The sequence below is a fragment of the Schistocerca americana genome, chromosome 5, assembly GCF_021461395.2.
Source record: "Schistocerca americana isolate TAMUIC-IGC-003095 chromosome 5, iqSchAmer2.1, whole genome shotgun sequence".
Lineage (NCBI taxonomy): Eukaryota > Metazoa > Arthropoda > Insecta > Orthoptera > Acrididae > Schistocerca > Schistocerca americana.
Genome location: NC_060123.1, coordinates 537365868 through 537383516, shown reverse-complemented (window position 1 = coordinate 537383516; position 17649 = coordinate 537365868).

The window sequence follows — 17649 nt, the reverse complement described above, 5'->3', positions numbered from 1 at the left end:
GTTTTTGAGCGTGGAAACACTACGATGTTGAAAATTTACCCCAAAGACTATTGATACCAGAAATCCGAATTCTTATGAAATTTCCGTTAAACTATGGCCCATGCAGCTTGTCATCCCACATTCAAAAGTGGTCGGTTCGCAACAGGGTGCCACGTTTACTACACAACTGTCTGTAACCACCGACTCACACATGCCTATACACCATCCGTCGAGACCTAACATTTGGGTATAACACACTGCACCTCTTCAAATGGTACAACGCTTCCCTCGACTGTTAGTCACATACACTATGTGATCAAAAGTATCCGGACACCCCCACAACCATACTTTTTAATATTAGATGCATTGTGCTGCCACGTACTGCCAGGTACTCCATATCAGCGACCTCAGTAGTCATTAGACATCGTAAGAGAGCAGAATGGGGCGTTCTACAGAATTCACAGACTTCGAACGTGGTCAGGTGATTGGGTGTCACGTGTGTCATACGTCTGTACGCGAGAGTACCATACTCCTAAACATCTCCAGGTCCACTGCTTCCGATGTTATAGTGAAGCGGAAACGTTGAAGAGGGTCGTAATGTGTAATAGGCAGATGTCTATCCAGACCATCGCACAGGAATTACAAACTGAATCAGGATCCGGGGATCGAGCTTCTGTTCATAATGCACGGGCTGTGGCGGAGTGGTTACACGGTTACTTTCAAGTAATAACATTCATGATATCGATAACCGTGGTATCAATAACCATTTCGTACTTTTCATTAACATTCTTCGCCTGGTAGAGGAATAGTTGGACTAACTTCTTTATTTTGTTTTGAGTGTCACTGAGCCGTGCACGGCTCATTTCACGCCATTTATTGTTTGTAATCTTCTATTAAGGTACTGCCGCCTCGTTTTCTTATTTCATTTACTGGCGTCGTTACTTCGTTCCTTACTTGCCCGTGAGGCATCAGCAGCGCGCATCTATAAGTGCACTGTCGTACCATCTCTGGAGCGATTGATAGTAGTTCCTGGTCGTCGTGTGTCGGGAGTTGTGTGGAGTCCAGTTGGGGAGACCGGACCTGCCGTCGTTGGGTTGGAACGCGGCAGAAGGGCAGTCGGGACCTAGCAGCAGTCGCGGACGAAGCGCTAGGGAAAGTTTATGTTGGAACAACAAAAAGAAGCGTAAATACACGGTTAAAAGAACACAGAAGTCTTTGCCGATTAGGAAAAACAGACAAATCAGCTGTAGCAGAACACGCTTTTCAGCCAGGAAATCATCAAGCGAAGTTTTCCGAAAAAAAATTTTATCTACGACGACGAACTATTACCCACGGCTTTGTAGAGAAGCAATTGAAATATACAAACATAGGGATAATTTTAATCGGAAAGAAGATACCATGAAACTTAGTGATACTTGGACAGTAGCACTACAGAATTGCTAGACAGTTTTATCCGTGACGAGATTACGATTTTTATCTCTGCATATCACTTGTAACTCTGGTCACGCCCACTTTCTACGATATATAAGTCGCTCTCGGACGTCCGACCCGACAGTCGGCAAGACTCACCGGAGGAGAAACACCCCTCTGAAGATGTCCAGCGCAGCTCTGGACGAAACGTTAGGAGCTGAAGAGTTTCATGGACCACGACCTTACATCCCGGAAGATTTACCAGAAGATACTTAACAAGTCGTTGGAAGTTCCCTGCGGAAATATTGAGCCATACTGCCTCTACAGCTGACAAAAATTGCGAAAGTGTTGCCGGTGCAGGATGTTGTGCACGAACTGATCTTTCGATTCTAAAAATGGTTCAAATGGCTCTGAGCACTATGGGACTTAACTTCTGAGGTCATCAGTCCCCTAGAACTTAGAACTACTTAAACCTAACTAAGCTAAGGACATCACATACATCCCTGCCCGAGGCAGGATTCGAACCTGCGCTCGGTTCCAGACTGAAGCGCCTAAAAACCGCTCGGCCGCTCCGGCCGGCGATCTTTCGATTACGTCTCATAAATGTTAGGTGGGATCCACGTCGGGAGATCTGGGTGGCAAAGCCATTCGCTCGAACTGTCCAGAATATTCTGGAAATCAATAGCGAATAGTTGCGCCCCGGTGATGTGGCGCATCATTGTTTGTGAACATAAAGTCCATGAACGGTGGAAAATGTTCCCCAAGTGGCCAAACATGTGCTTTTCTAGTGAGTGGTCGATTCAGTTGGACAGAGGACTCAGTCCATTCAAAATACACACAACCAACATAATTATGGAGCCACCATCAGTTTGCACATTGCCTTGTTGACGACGTGGGCCTATGGCTTCCTGGGGCCTGCACCACAGTCGATCTTTACCATTAGCTCTTACCGACTGAAATCAAGAATCATCCGACCAGGCCACAGTTTTCCACTCGTCTATGGTCCAATCGATATGGCCACGAGCCCAGAAGATGCGCTGTATGCGATGTCGCCCTGTCAGCAAAGGCGCCAGATTTCGCAACAGTATCCTGTTTATTTCACGCAGCGTTGCTTGTCTGTTAGCACCGACAGCTCCACGCAAACACTGCGGCTCTATGTCGTTAAGTGAGACCGTCGGCCACTAGGTTGCCGGTAGTGAGAGGTAATATCTGAAATTTTGTATTCTTGGCACACTCTTGACACTGCCGATCTAAGAATATTGAATTCCCTAACGATTTCCAAAAGGGAATACCCCATTCGTCTGTCTCGAACTATCATTCCGCGGTCAACGCATGTTGACTACCGTCGAGCGACAATAATCATGTCGGAAACGTTTTCTCATGATTCCTATGTGTAGAAACGACAGCTGCGCCAATGCACTATCTTTTTATACCTTGTGTACGCTGTGTTACCGCCATCTGCAAGTAACCATATTGCTATCCCATGAACTTTGTCACTTCACCGTAAACTTATGCATTAGCTTCTTCATGAGAGTCATATGATACACACGACGTCTTTGAATTTTTTGCAGAACAGTTTGATTTATTCCCTGAGAATTGCTGACTTTCCTTCTCCTCCACTTAACGGACCACAATAGTGCCGTTAATCACTAAACTGCTGTACTGCCGCTGTTACGGTAGAAGTACGGCACACTTCTACCGTGGCCACTGTCTGACCATTAGCGACTCCGACATACGGAGTGAGTAGAGTTCGTTGAAGCACTCAAACAAGTATTCAGTGAATTGCTTTTAACCTTCGCTTTATTTGCTGGCAATGAAGTTTCAAACCGCAGCTAACTAGAAACTCGGAAACTAGGTTGGCTCCCTGGTAGGAGCTGCTAATATTTGCTCTGTGTTGCTGCAACGCCAGCTTCGCCACAGATGCCCCAGATAGTCACCAGTAGTAGCCACATCACAATAACAATTGAACTCTCGAACTGCTGTTATCGAACTGCATCAAACTGCTGCGTTTTAAGGTTAGGGGGTGACACCTTCCAGGACAAGGTAGAATATTCGGCCGACATTATCCACTGTTCACAGTGTTATGTAAATATAATCGCAGTATCCGCGAGGGAAGAATAATGTCTTAATCATTCACATAGTGAAATTTTGGATGTAAGCGATAGTGTTTCAGTGGAAATGGTTGTCAGAGGAGTGCAATACAAGATCAGAGAATCCAGGTCTTGTACGGAAGTACACTATGTGATCAAAAATATCCGGACACCTCAAATATATACGTTTTCCATATTAGGTGCATATTGTTACCACCTACTGCTAGGTACTCTATGTCAGAAACGTCTTTAATCATTAAACATCGTGAGAGAGCAGAATGGGGCGCTCCGCGTGGTCAGGTGATTGGGTGTCACTTGTGTCATACGTCTGTAAGCGAGATTTACACACCCCTAATCATCCCCAGTTCTACTGTTTCCGATATGATAGTGAAGTGGAAAAGTGAGGGGGCACATACAACGCAAAAGCGTACAGGTCGACCTCGTCTTTGACTGATACAACCGCCAACAGTTGATGAATAACGTAATTACTGTCAGGCAGACATCTATCCAGACCATCACACAGGAGTTCCAAACTGCATCAGGATCCACTGCAAGTACTATGACAGACGGGAGGTGAGGAAACTTGGATTTTATGGTCGAGCGGCTGACCATAAGCCACACATCACGCCGGTAAATGCTTAACGACGCCCCTCTTGGTGTAAGGAGCCTAAACATTAATTGATTGAACAGTCGAAAAACGTTGTGTGCAGTGGCGAATCAGGACACAAGTTGTGGCGATCCGATATCAGTGTGTGGGTTTGGCGAATGCCCTGTGAATGTCATATGCCAGCGTCCGTAGTGTCAACAGTAAAATTCGTAGGTGGTGGTGTTATGGTGGGGTCGTGTTACTCATGGAGGGTGCTTGCACCCCTTGTTGTTTGGCATGGCACTATCAGAGCACAGGCCTACATTGATGTTGTAAGCACCTTCTTGCTTCCCACTGTTGAAGAGCAATTCAGGGATGGCGATTGCATCTTTCAACAAGATCGAGCACCTGTTCATTATGCACGGCCTGCGGCGGAATGCTTACACGACAATAACTTCCTGTAATGGACTTGCCTGCACAGAGTCCTGACCTTCATCCTATAGAACACCTTTGCGATGTTTTGGAACGCCGAATTCGTGCCATGTCTCACCGACTAACATCATTACCTCTCCTCAGTGCAGCACTCCGTGAGGAATGTGCAGCCATTCTCCAAGAAACCTTTCAGCACCTGATAAAATGTATGCCTGCGAGAGTGGGAACTGTCATCAAGGCTAAGGGTGGGCCAACACCATATTGAATTCCAGCGTCACCGATGGAGGGTGCCACGAACTTGTAAGTCATTTTCAGCTAGGTGTCCGAATACTTTTGATCTCATGGTGTATGCAGACAGTATCCTTAGTTCCATTTGCCAGTAGAACAGGAAAAGGAATGACTAACTTCCAAAAGTCAATTTCCTCCTCTCTGTGTCCATGTCCTCTTTCCCCCTCTCTCTGTCCTTCCCTTCCACATCCGCTGTCCACTTCCTCCACCCCCCACTCGCTGTCCATCTCCTCCCCCCCCCCCCCCAACTTCTGAACTTCTCCCATTCTCATCTCTCCCTCTCCGTCTTTCTCCCCTCTATCTGTATACATCTCCTCCTTTCTCCTCTCTGTCCACGTCATTCTCCTCCCTTCTCTATCCACGTTATCATTCCCCCACCCCAACGGAATGCTGCTACACCCACAGCATTTCTTCCCAGATCGTAACTAATATGTGGTTTAAATTGCTGCTGGGGCTTACGATGCGCTCTTTACCCATGGCATTGCCCATATCCGAACATGTCAAACACATTTACATGTATTTAACATATTTCACACATATTATTAGACATATTTCAACTGTAGCGAATTTCGCACTGAAGTTTCATTCTCACATAGCATAATGTTTATGACGCCGTATTTCCTGAACGATGAACCGTAGTATGATATAATTTTGCTGGTACATTAAGTGGTGTATGTGACAACTGTCAGCGAAATATGTTGTGAATGGAGTTAGTAGTAAAAAACTAAAACGTAAAACGTTATGCATGATGCGACAGTTTTTCAAGCATCTCAGAGATATTAACGTCATATGTATATGCAACGATATAATTTTCCTGGTACATTGAGCCGTATATGCGCATACTGCCTGTAAAATGTATCGAAAATACAGTTACTAGTACAGTAATAAAATATAACGACATGTTGCATCCCACAGCTTTACTGCACGGACAGCGAAAATGGATTAAATAAGAAATTTTGAACTTTTAATGATTTAGTGGGAGTTTTCAGTGAGAAGAACTTCCTTAAAAGCTTAATATTATATGCAATGTTCGTTGTAAGTCACTAAGTGCTCTTATTCTCAAATATTAGATAAATAAAGTATTGGACGTGATGTGGTGAACTTCTTTTACACTTCACCCCTATGGTAGGTAGGTATGATTGTGCAAGGTAGCCTATTTGTTAATTCAGGGTACCATCTATGTCCATTAGAGGTTTCATGCAAAAGCTTCTAGGAGTTTCAGCGTGAAAGAACACAGGCACACACAAACACACACACACACACACACACACACGCACACACTTTCGTATTTGTAATATATTAAATATATAAGATACTAGAAGAAGATATCGGTAAAAATAGGAGTGAGATGTAGATGTATACTGTATCTCAATATTGATGTACACTGATGTCTAAAATTAAATCAACAAATGACTATTTCACAGTCATGTGTCTAATTCATGGTATAATCAAACTCTCAATAGATGACCGTATGATCATGTCCTGCATGGGAGATGGTATTCTGGTCAACGGACAACCACGCCAACGATGACGCCAGGGTGCCTACCAAATGTGGTAATTAACGGGTAGTTCCACATCCACAATCGCTGTGTACCCAGTCACAGAGAGCGGTGTATGGTGCAGAGAAGACACCTAGCAGGCACTCTTCGGTGGAGGGTCTTAGGAAGAATGGAAGCAGGACAGCTGGACAGCAGGACAGCTGGTGTGGCCCGATGGCTTACTGTAACTCGCTCTGTTGTTTCTTGGATGTGGCGACAGTTTATAGAGACGAAAACCGTATCCCGAAGACTAGGGGAGAGCCGACCATGTGCGACATCATAGACAGAAGACCATTATTTGGCTGTAAGGGCAGGACGGTACCGCCCCAGTGCTGCATGGCAACTGGCGTCTGATTTTGCAGCACCCACTTAACTTGTTGTATTGAGGCAAACGGAGTAAAGGAAGCTTCAACAGAGTGGACTTTACTGTAGGAGACCTTTTGTATCTGTACATCTGATCCTTCTTCACACGAGGGAACGTCTAGAGTGGAGTCGTCAACATCCTTCCGCAATGTGTGCGCGTTCACGCAGAGGTTATACAAAGCAGTGTACAATGTACAGTAAGAATAGCAAGGGGCCGAGTACCTATCCCAACGGCAGTCCCCACGTGCATGCTGGTCTGTGGATGTACCGTTGTCTACCCTGACATGGAAAGTTCGCTCGAGTAGGCAGAATCTGAGGAGGACAATGTGCGAGATCGCCAGCTCGAGTGCGAAGAACTTGAACAAGAGGTCAGTGTTCTTTTCACAGACGAGTCCCGCTTTCGTGTGGAGAGTGATTCCCTGCGGATTCGCATCTGGAGGGAATTTGGAATACCATTTATGGACCCCAACATTGTGGAAAAGACCGATATCGAGGGGTAATCCTAAAGGTGTGGGCAAGGATTACGTTGACCGCTCGAACAGCTTTCCGAGAAACTATACGCGTGAATCGGCAAGGTTTAGCTGGTGTCAGGCATCGTGAGAAGATCTTTGGACCTCATGTGCGGTTGTTGCAAGACGCTGTGAGCGCAGACTACGTACAGATGGACGATACCGCTCGACCTCATAGAGCACGGGTTGTTGATGTTTCCTTGTAAACGGAAGATGTTGCACGCACTGCGTGACCTGTTCACACTCCCGGTTTGAATTCCATTGAGCATGTCTGGGATGCACTATGGGAGGCGGGTTGCGTCACGTCACCACCCACCAACCACTCTCCAAGACTTGCGAGCGGGTCTTCAGGAAGAATGGGTTTTATCGCTTCAATGTGAGACTGATGACAACATTCACAACGTACCCCGACGTTGTCAGGCTTGTGTTGTTGCTGCCACAGGTGGTCGCACCCCATACTGAGCACATTAACCAGTTATCGGAATGCATGTGCAAATACATTAAGTTGGAAAAAGTGAAAAAATTTCGTATCCCGTTATACATTTAGCAGTTGTTTACATTATGTGTTCTCTACATGGTTTGTATTATATTATTACCTGTTTGTACTGTTTCATGGCAAAATAGATGCAACCTTACAAAATTTCCGTTTTTTGCTTTGATTATGGATACCAGTGCATTTTGGAAGTAGAATCCTCAAATTAATACAAGTAAATGGTTAGCCTATCCCGAAATCATTTCTTTAGACGGACGCCACAAGGACGATAAGAAGAATTTAATGTACAGTAGGAATAGTCTACCTCAGACCTACATAATAGATGAACATATTATAAAATCTTGAACCACTCTTACAGGTCAGAGCTGTGCTGGAGCGCTATTTGCATAACTTTTCTTGACATTTATAAGCACTCAGCTGTTCACCTAACGCATCTCGTACTTACACAAAGCTTCAGTCTGGTTTTACATCTCTCCTGGTGTGGCGAGGAGCGGGACCCTAATTTCCATTCGATTGCCTAATTTTAGGTTGCCCATAGAGTCCTTGAATTGTATAAGGCGAATGTTGGAACTGTTCCTTTAACTAGAAGGCTGTCAACTCTCTTTTCAATTTTTCTCCTATCGGGGCTGGGTTTCTATCTCTGATGACAACTGGAAATAATTATGTTACACAAACCATAATTAATGAAGGGAATCCGTGATCTCATACATTTTCATTTGCAAAAATAGTACACGTCAGGCCGCCACCTCCGTAGTCATTGTTTCTATCCACTCTGTCTCGGCGTATTCCTTCGTGGTGAACTGCCTATGGATAGCCGAGGAATTACTGGAAAAAGAAAGAGAGGCTCCGATTCTAAAGGAGGGATTAATATTAGTGAGAGCGTGATGCTTACCTGATGATTCCTTGCAATGATGTTCAGTCTGCATTACAAAGGATGCCACAGAGAACGGTGCGCAACAACTAAACTCGACGACATATCAGAGAGGTGTATAATTATTTTCCTTCTTGCACCAGACTATGTTCTTAATTGAAACTAACTCTTATTTCTACAATAGTTTGAACATAGCTGTATTACATAACGGTTACAGAACAGGGGGAATAAAGACCAGCCAAACAGTTACGTGAAATGTCGGTTTTCAAATAACCTTGACTACAGTTTCGCCTGATCTAAACTCGTCCTCTTCAGAAGGACAGACCTTTCTTCATGAACATCAGAATAAGGGTAGTGGATTGGATCTTGTGATATACACTCCTGGGGTATCGGCGAGGACCATTCGCAACCGTCTCCATGAAGCTGGGCTACGGTCCCGCACACCGTTAGGCCGTCTTCCGCTCACGCCCCAACATCGTGCAGCCCGCCTCCAGTGGTGTCGCGACAGGCGTGAATGGAGGGACGAATGGAGACGTGTCGTCTTCAGCGATGAGAGTCGCTTCTGCCTTGGTGCCAATGATGGTCGTATGCGTGTTTGGCGCCGTGCAGGTGAGCCCCACAATCAGGACTGCATACGACCGAGGCACACAGGGCCAACACCCGCCATCATGGTGTGGGGAGCGATCTCCTACACTGGCCGTACACCACTGGTGATCGTCGAGGGGACACTGAATAGTGCACGGTACATCCAAACCGTCATCGAACCCATCGTTCTACCATTCCTAGACCGGCAAGGGAACTTGCTGTTCCAACAGGACAATGCACGTCCGCATGTATCCCGTGCCACCCAACGTGCTCTAGAAGGTGTAAGTCAACTACCCTGGCCAGCAAGATCTCCGGATCTGTCCCCCATTGAGCATGTTTGGGACTGGATGAAGCGTCGTCTCACGCGGTCTGCACGTCCAGCACGAACGCTGGTCCAACTGAGGCGCCAGGTGGAAATGGCATGGCAAGCCGTTCCACAGGACTACATCCAGCATCTCTACGATCGTCTACATGGGAGAATAGCAGCCTGCATTGCTGCGAAAGGTGGATATACACTGTACTAGTGCCGACATTGTGCATGCTCTGTTGCCTGTGTCTATGTGCCTGTGGTTCTGTCAGTGTGATCATGTGATGTATCTGACCCCAGGAATGTGTCAATAAAGTTTCCCCTTCCTGGGACAATGAATTCACGGTGTTCTTATTTCAATTTCCAGGAGTGTATATTATCTCGGTCTATTTGAAAAAAACTTACTGTTGTGGCTGGAATCGTGTGAGACGTATTTCCAAGATCTGTTTCAAAAAGACTAACCCTTATTCTGATGTTCATGAAGAAAGGTCAATCCTTCTGAAGAAGCCGGTTTTAGATCTGTCGAAATTGTGGTCAAGGTAGTTTGAAAACCACCATTTGTGGTAACTGGTTGACTGTCCTTTATACCTTTATATCAAGTCATAATTCTGCAGATCCTCCATATCTGGATTAATTTACTTCAGTTATACGTGCTCTTTTGGATGGTACTGTCGCCTTGACTCAAAATCTAATTTACGCAGCCAATCTCAAAGGAGATACAAGGAAAACATTCAAAAGTGATTGTTTGCTTTCTCTTAATTGCTTACATGTTTCAGCAAAATAATATCGAAACTATTTAAAGAGACAATGCAGAGAAATTATGGTTAGGGAATTTAGTAACTGCTAAGCTTTTCTAACATTTGGACCAAGCGATTTAAAATCCTATCGACTTCTTAACGAACTCTAATCACGATGAAATTAAAAAGTTCACGGACTATCAGATGAGGCAATATCGCGAGACTTTCCTTGATTAACGAAGAACGGGTCAGAGGCTATCTAACCCAGACGAAATTCGTTCCACTAATTTCTTGTTTCGTTACGTGTCTTTCTGAAATAAATCGGAAGCTTAAAGTTATTGTGTTTGCTTTAGGCGCCATGTCGTTTGCTGATCCACTAAGGGGCGCATTTTCTCTAACGTGGCTCAGCGGCCTCATACATCAGCAGTCAACTGTAGGGAGGGGGCAACGCTCGAGATTGCATCGCTCTTAATGAACAGTTTGCGTGAATGCTTCTCATCGGACGACCTGGCTGTAAAACGTGTTTGGCCATTCGTGAATTGCGTTGGCAAGGCTGTATATATTCGCTAACCGCGGTAGACGATGAGGGATGCACTCTTTCACCTATATACTATCCGTTCTTCACGTGTTTTGAATGAACTGGTCTCTTTGAACCGATGTTACCAACAGCAAGGTGGCAGTTTCTTGCAATAATGGTATTGCCAAAACCATGCTATTTGCAGCCCTATGTTGATCAATCTAGGTATCTGTATTTCACATTTGCTTTTGTTGCCATTTTCTTTTCTTATCGTTTTCACGCTAAAATGGAACCATCAAAGAGAAACAAATCTACCAGTTTACGATGGTTGTGCATTCTTCCGAGGGCAGTTTCGCAGTTGTCAATACATAAGAGACGAGAAGCTGCTGATTGAGATATTCTTATATTCAGGCAACAATCAGGAAAAAGTTTTCAGCAGCAATCTTCAGGAATTTTTTTCATCATACACGGATGAAAACGTAAGACAGCTTCCCTCGAAGATCTTGGTAAAGTTTTCATATCCTGATTAAAGTTCCTTGGACAAGAATAGGTAGGAACAGCAGTATTTTACGTCTATTCGGCGACAAATACAATACGGTCTGAATAAAAGCGCTGACTGGACACGGAAATGAGAGTAGGATATTATTTTTTCAAAGGAACCATTTGGCCATTCAGCAGCACTGCCCGTATGGGTTAGAATTGTGAATCATGGAGAAAACAAAAACATAACGATTAGAACTCTTATTCTTACTCTTCTCCCTTCATGCATTAGGTGGTTTTAGCAGCTCTGATCAGCAAGATACAGCCATCTCTTGCACTCTGTCTGTTCCTCTAGGATTGTAGTTAAATATTTGGTTTTGAACTATTTTCATGCATTCTATCTACAAGTTCCCATCGTCTTTTTCTATTTAAGTCTATTTTCGTGTGAATCAGCTCTCAACTAATTACCAATGCACACACGATGTACTAACGTCACGTGACCTCTGATTATCATCTTGCCTACAAGCAACTACGCAACCAAGTTAGTCAATATGGGAGGAAAGCTAAGCTCAGGTATGCCCACTCGTTATCTGAAGATTTTCAGTTCTGCGTAATGGGGAAATCGTTATAAGTTCTAGGAACCGGCAAACTCAAATCTGCAGCTGAACCTGTAGTTCCTTTATCTTTACTTGACCAACGCAGAAAGGCGCAAACCATGAACTCACTTAAAGTATCAGTGACTGGCTAAAATGAAAAACGTTTTTCTGCTGCCGATAAGCCCTAAACCGTTCCGGCAGTCAGTTGGACGAATTCGTTTGGCAGCAGCAGGACACGATAATATGACAGCGCAAATGATCAGAGTTCTGGTCGATCCTCTACTGCCTAAAGTAGCGGACAATTCTAACCATTCTCTGATCTCCAGCATCTTTCCAACAACCTGGAAGCAGCGACTCATAAAGGAATCTGCCAAACGGGTTTCCGACTATAGTCCCATTTAAATTCTGCCAGCATTATCCAACAGTACAGAATGCATGTTCACGAAGAGCTCACTAATTATTTAACATGAGAAACCCTTTTAAATGTGTACCAGTCGGTCTTCCAGCGAAAGTGCAGCATGTTTACTGACAAAGTGAGGCAAGCTATGGATAAACAACACGTGACTAATACGTGCTTGTTAGATTTCAGCAGAACTTTCGATACTGTCTAATTCGACTTCTGCGCTAAACCCTCAATTCAAAATTTGTCATAAAGCGATCTAGAGAGGTTCCATTCATACCATACGTCACGCCAATGGTGTGTAATGAAAGAAAGAAACGGTCATAACGGAAGGATGTGTTCCAGGGTCCCACGAGGATTGGTACTGGAATCATTTCCCTTCTCATTATGTGTTATTGTTCTCGCACTGCAAATATCACCTATACGCGGACGACATTCAGTTCTCTCTGAGTGCAGGTCCAACAAATCTGTAGACGACCATCCAGCATGTAAATGACGATTTACTTGCGCTATCAGTGTGGGTGCAGTGTATAGGTGTGAAACGTAACACACCTAGAACGTAAACAACCTTTGTCACTCACAAAAGACTTACTACACCTTACTTCAGAGAATCTCTTCCATTATTATCTCTATAAAGCACAAAAATAACCTTTCGTTTTCCTGCAAAGAACGTGGGATAATTCTGGAACATCATTTAGACTGAGCCGAAAACACGATTACAATATGTAAGAAGGTACCAGACTAACTTCACTCATTACAGAAATGTAAAGAAGGATTTCCTTTCATGCTTAAAAAGAAGCTCACAGACACAATAATATCCCACGTGCTTGGCTATGTGATACCATTCCTCAAGGACTTTCCTAAAGAAATCTCACGCAGGCCGGAACTCATGATGAATGCTTGTGTACGATACATTTGTGGTGTACGATTTTTCGACCGCATCACACCAGTCTACTAACAGTTATCATAGGTACGTGCCGATAAGCGTGGAGGAAATTCTACTATATGTTTCCTCTATCGTCTTCTGATTGCTCTCCCCCTTATTCGTCTTAGCTCCTACTCTACTATCTGAAGAGAACAGCAGAAATGCACATTCTTGAGAACGTAGAGTTCTCTGTACTTTCACATAGCGCAAATTATTTTCTGTATCAGGAACCAGATTTCAGAGAAATTAAATTCGTTCAAGATTTCAGAAGGCAGCTAATGGTCTACCTTCTATCTCCCACATTCTGTCCAGCTCATTCTCATCGGCCCACTCCACCACAACTTTTCACAACACCTTCTCGGCGAAGTTGGCTATTTACATTGTGTTTCCTTCTACCAACTACTATCACTGTCATTTCAATCAACTTCTTTTCCTTTATCGTTTCGTTTCTGCTAATATTAAACGTGGCTTCAAATGAGCTAAGCTTATCTATGTTATTCTAAGTGACCGTTGTTAATATCATTGCTATTGTCAATTACCATTATTTCTTCATTATTATCGTTAATATTACCACTATCATTCGAAAGGTTTCAAGGTTTCGTAATTTCTTTAGTACGTACTGCTCCTGGTCGTATGTAAGAGAGGGTCTTAAGGTGCTAATCTGGTCAGCCTAAACTACCAATAATTTTTTTTCTGAAGAGATCCCCTCTGGTGCAACCTATCAGACTATTGTGAAATATCATTTCCGCAGCTTGGATTCTGCTCATACCCTTTTCTATGAAGACCCAGGCGTCAGATCCTTAGAGAACTGTGCGTACTGCCACGACTTTGTAAAACTCCAGGTGCGTCTCTTTCGTAGATAGTTTCTCTAGCGTATTTAGGATTGTTCCATAGATTGAGTTAAATTTTAGTATCTTATTATCACCCTCATTCTCTAATTTTCGTCTTGTGTCACAGCCGAGATAGTAAATATTGGTTACCTGTGTCAGCAATACACAATTCATTACAATTTCTGATCTCATGACAATTTTCCTTTGAATGCCATGACTTGTGACTTATTAATGGAGAGGTTCATGCTATATTTAGAAGCCAATAAAGGATAACATGTATTTTGAAAATAATAGCTGTTTTCGGATATTATTATTTGCCTATTAAGTATTATTATTTTTTGATCTTTACACTGAAGGTATTGTTTTGTTTCCAATCCTGAAATATAATATTACTGAAGACAGTTAAGGATTAGACAATTGGATCTAGTAAGAGGTGAAGCCTTCTGAAACTCATCAAAGAGAAACAATTCCCAGTAAGGAACACTTCGAATCGAAGACATAGACAAGTTGTGCAAGCATTATGAGATGCGAAGTGGAAGAAAAGTTTAGTAGAACTATTGACGTATGGAAAAATTAAGAAGGGCATGTGTGAATACTCCAAGACAAAAAAGAACTTGGTAGATGTGGTGCACCAAAAGGTCTGGGTGTCTTATAAAGAAACTGTCAATGTGGGTGGGCGTTGTGTTGGAAATTCTGTCGTCGGTGATATCCTAAAAGGTGACAGGCCTGGAGAAATGTTCCATCTAATGTGTGAAGCTATCGAAAGAGTAAGTGACTCGACAATTGTCATTTTTTTCGACAACTCTATGAAGTTACAGAGGACGGATGACGTGAACAGATGCTAAGTTTTGTTGCTGATAACAGATGGTACTTTATACATGGATAAAGTAGGGAAAGAGTTTCGGATTTTCTACTCTAGTATGGTGCACGACATTTCTCTTGCAGATGAGTTACACAGATTTGCAGAAAATGTGTGACTAGATTACCCTTTTGTTGACAAATTAATTTCCTGTGGCAAGTAAACCTATGTAGAAGTCCCGTTATGGGTGCACAAATTCAATGAACAAGCATCTTCACTGCACCTCTCCCATCACCCTGTTCTTACACGATGGGGTTCTTCGTTCGATGCTGGTAAGCATTAATGCACCAACTACACCTAAATAAGACACTCTTTTGCGTGCTTGACAGCAATGAATTAAGTGCTACCACAACTGTGAGGGAGGCGTTTGAAGATACCTTGTCTGGAAACATGCTTCACTTAAGCGCCAACTTTTCAGTATTATCAAAAGCCATCATATGATTGGAAGCTGTTGGTACATAACTGTGTAATGCCATGGATATCGTGCAACACGTGCATAGTGAGCTGAATCGTGCTTGTATTCATGTTGCTGACGAGCTGGACAAAAAATAGCAAAGTGTTCTCCAAGGGAATTCTGGGTATTCTACAATGTGCATAATTTTAGACATTCTGTCTGGGAGTGCCACAACGTTTGAAGGCAATAAACCAAAGCTAGCCTCTAGTGACCTCGGCGCCTTCAGAAACGCTCCTTTGACGCCCTGAGATTTTTCCAGGGACAAAACTACCCTCAGCGACAGCAGTACATCTTTGAAAACGGAAAACTTGGAAATGCCATTTGTAATCAAGCGCAGCTCTGCTGAAACCAAGGAGTGACAGGACTTATTAATTAATGTAATGAAGTAATGAATTGAAAGGTTAGTTAGTTTCGAACACTGCAGAAAGTAAGTACCGTACTTACAATTCGTTCAGAAGAGAATTTTGTACTACTAGTATTCACTAGAGCTTCACCTGTGGTTACCACTCTGGGCGGGGTCGTCATAATTTCAGCCGGAACGGTCAGAGCGTTAATCTTCCTCCGTAATAAGAAAAAAAAACGAGTTAATGGAACGACGATGAACTTGAACATGCGTCATTAGCCGTCCGCAATGAACAAATAGAAAGAACAATAACGAACAAAATAATCTTAAAGAAAAGGGGGTAGAGTCTTTGATCCACAATCAAAACGTCTTCGTTCTCGGGTTCGAACGCCGCCGCAGATAAAATTCTGATTAATACTCACCATTGGCGGCTGAAGACCTTCTGCATAAGTAGTCACCCCTCATCCTGAAGACGGCCTTGTCAAAGTGGCTGGAGGAACGGTCAGTGGTTCACGGCACTCTCTTGTCGTATGGGTGGAAAACTGACCCTAAGCGTGGAAGAGTCAGCAGTGATGAACGCCATGATGATTCAGAAGGCAATGGAAACCACTGCATTAAAGACACGTAACGTGTATCCGCAGATGATGCAGCTTGTAATTGAAGAAGTGTAATGATGATCTCTCCATTGACAAAAGATTCCGGAATAGTCCCACATTCGGATCTCTGGGAGGGTACTGCCAAAGGGGAGGTTACCATGATGAAAAGACTTGAATACTCAACGAAAGGATAACTTTCTAGAAGTCCGGGCGTGGAATATTAGAAGCTTGAACATGGTAAGGAAACTAGAAATTTTGAAAATGGACATGTAAACGCTCGCTCTGGGTATAGTATGGGTCAGTGAAGTGAAGTGAAAGAATATAACGATTTCTGGTCTGATGAGTATAGGGTAATATCAACAACAGCAGAAAATGGTATAAGGGGAGTAGGATTCGTTATGAACAGGAACTGTGAACAGTAAAGTGATAGGATTGCTCTTATCAGAATCGACAACAATTCTAGAGCTACAACGATACTTCAGGTATATATGCCGACGTTGCAAGCTGAAGATGAAGAAGTAGAGAAATAGTATGAGGATACTGAAAGGGTAATACAGTATGTAAAGGGATATGAAAATCTAACAGTCATGGGAGACTGGAATGCAGTTGTAGGAGGAGTAGAAGAAAAGATAACAGGAGAATATGGGCTTGGGACAAGGAATGAAAGAGGAGAAAGACTAATTGAGTTCTGCAACGAATAATAGCTAGTAATAGCGAAAACTCTGTTCAAGAGTCACAAGATTAAGACTTCAGATAGATTACATCTTGGTCAGACGGAGATTCCGAAATCAGATATTGGATCGTAAGGCGTACCCAGGAGCAGATGTAGGCTCAGATCACAATACAGTAGTGATGAAGAGCAGGCTGAAGTTTAAGACATTGGTCAGCAAGAATCAATACGCAAAGAAGTGAGATATGAAAGTACTAAGGAATGACGAGGTACGGTTGATATTCTGTAAGGCCATAGATACAGCAATAAGGAATAGTTCTGTTGGCTGTACAGTTGAAGAGGAATTAACATCTCTAAAATGGGCCATCACAGAAGTCTGGAAGGAAAGCACAGCCACAAAGAAGGTAACTGAGAAGGAACCATGGGTAACAGAAGAAATACTTCAACTGATCAATATAACGAAGATGTACATAAATGTTCCGGGAACCTCAATAGTACAGAAATACAAGTCACTGAGGAATTTAAAAAAAATTGGAAGTGCAGGGAAGCTAAGACCAAATGGCTGCAGGAAAAAATGTGAAGATATCGAAAAAGAAATGACTGTCGGAAGGAGAGACAGCGTACAGGAAAGTCAAAACAACCTTCAGGGACAGTGAAAGCAAGAGTGATAACATTAAGAGAGGAACGGGAATTCTACTGTTAAATGCAAAGGAGAATAAAACTTCAATTGATCAATGGAAGGAGGATGTACAGAAATGCTCCTGGAAAAGACGAAGGTAATGAGAAGTGGT